Below are 2,273 nucleotides of genomic sequence, written 5' to 3'. Positions count from 1 at the left end.
ACCAGGAATGGAGGTGTAGTGGGCTGAATGGTGGCCTTACACAACATGCATCTGCTCAGAATTTATGAAGATGAGTTTATTTGGACAAAGAGCCTTTGATTATGCAATTAAATTAAGAATCTCCAGATAAGATCATGACAATTTATTCTGGTGTGCTCTAAATCCAACAAGTGTCCTTATAAGAAGAGGAGTCACAGAGGAAGTATGCACAGAGTAAAATGGAGGCATAGATTGGAGTTATATTGCCACAAGTCAACAATATTTACTGATAAAGATCAAAGAGCATAGCCTTCAGTATGGATTGCATCTCAATGTAAAGAAAACAAAAATCCTCACCACTGGACCAACAAACAACATTCTCATCAATGGAAAAAAGATTGAAGTTGTCAAGGACTTCATTCTTCTTGGGTTAACTATCAACACTCATGGAAACTGCAGTCAAGAAATCAAATGATGTATTTATTGCATTAGGCAAATCTGCTGCACAAGACCTTTTTAACTTGTTGAAGAGCAAAGATGTCAGCTTGGGGACTAAGATGCACCTGACCCAAGCCATGGCATTTTCAATAACCTCATATGCATGGGAAAGCTGGACAGTGAATAAGGAAGACCATAGAAGAATTGATGCATTTGAGTTATGGTGTTGGAGGAGAATATTGAAAGTGCCATCGGCTGCCAAAACAATCAACAGATCTGTGTTGGAAGAAGTGCAGCCAGAGTGTTCCTTGGAAGCCAGGATGGCCAAACTTCGTCTCTCATACTTCAGACATATTGTCAGGAGGGACCAGTGGCTGGAGAAGGATATCATGTTTGGTTAAGTGGAGGGTCAGAGAAAAAGAGGAAGACCCCCAGCGAGACGGATTGGCAAAGTGACAGCATCAATGGGCTCAAGCGTGACCACAATAGTGAGGTTGGCCCAGGATCAGACTGTGTTTTGTTCTGTTGTGCATAGGGTCGTTGTGAGTCGGTACTGACTCAATGGTACCTAACCACAAGAGAAACTGAAAGAGGCAAGGAAGAATTTTCTCTGTAGCATAACCTGGTCAAAACTTTGATCTTGGAAGTTTGGCCTCCAGAGGTATGAAAGAATATGTATTTGTTATTTTATTTTACCAAGTTTGTGGTAATTTGTTCTAGTGGCCCTGGGGAAATAATAAAGTGAGTAAAATATTTTTGATTCTTCTTCTTTTCTTTTTTTTATGAGACCAGAGGTCAACAATGTTTTGAATGACTACAGGTCCTGCTTTGTGAATCATCATGAGTTGTTAATCTACTTCACTATATGTCTTACTCAACAAATGGTTGGTAAACCTGTCTTTTCAAATTCATTGGATTACTACCAATGCATTCATAATGAGGTGTTGCTGAGAAGCAGTGACATGTCTTTAGGAGTAGAAGTTCTTTATATTTAGAAATAAATTACTGAAACTCTCCCTATGGTGAATATATCGAACATTTAAATGACATCCAGAAAGGCCTTGCAGTGGACACGTGCTATAATCAAAGGCACATCTACTGATGATGATTTTAATTGTTATGACTCATTTGTGCCATCTCAACCTTACCTCCTGTGTTTAGTCAGTTCTAACCTCTTCAGATTCCTTATATATCTCCATTGCCCCTTACTCCCTCCTTCTTGCTCAGAATCTTAGCACAAGATGTTAAATCTACCTGGGAACTCATCCATCAATCTACATATGTAATTTCTGCTCATCCTTCAGGTTTTATTTTAAATGTCACTTTTTTCAAAAAGCTTTTCCTGACATCAATCCTTCCTGTCACCACCACATCCACCACCAAGCAAGATTAGGTCCTTTTGTTAAACATACACTCCAACTCCACAGCAATTATCATAATTATAATTATTTTTTAAAATAAATATGGTTTTATCTGCTATCTCCAATTAAACTATATTATAAACTTAATGAAGGTAATATTGTATGTGTTTTGATTGATGTTGAACTACAGTGCCTTAAATAGTAACAGTGAAGGAGCTCCTAATTAATTTTTTAATCAAAGTTAATAATAACCACAGAGATGAGAGTTTCATTGTATTAGCTTCATATAAATATATATACACACACACACACATACATACATACATCATGTTTTGTATATATATTGTTGTTAAGTGTATATGGTGAGTTTAAACTGCTGACCTTGAGGTTCAAACTGACCTTGTGGTCGAGTGTTTAGCCTATAGTGCCATTCCAGAACTCCTATATATATGTTGTTGTTGTTGTTAAGTGCCACTGAGTTGGTTCCAACTCATA

The sequence above is a fragment of the Chrysochloris asiatica genome, unplaced genomic scaffold, assembly GCF_000296735.1.
Source record: "Chrysochloris asiatica unplaced genomic scaffold, ChrAsi1.0 scaffold00036, whole genome shotgun sequence".
Classification (NCBI taxonomy): domain Eukaryota; kingdom Metazoa; phylum Chordata; class Mammalia; order Afrosoricida; family Chrysochloridae; genus Chrysochloris; species Chrysochloris asiatica.
Note: the sequence above shows the minus strand (reverse complement) of the source record.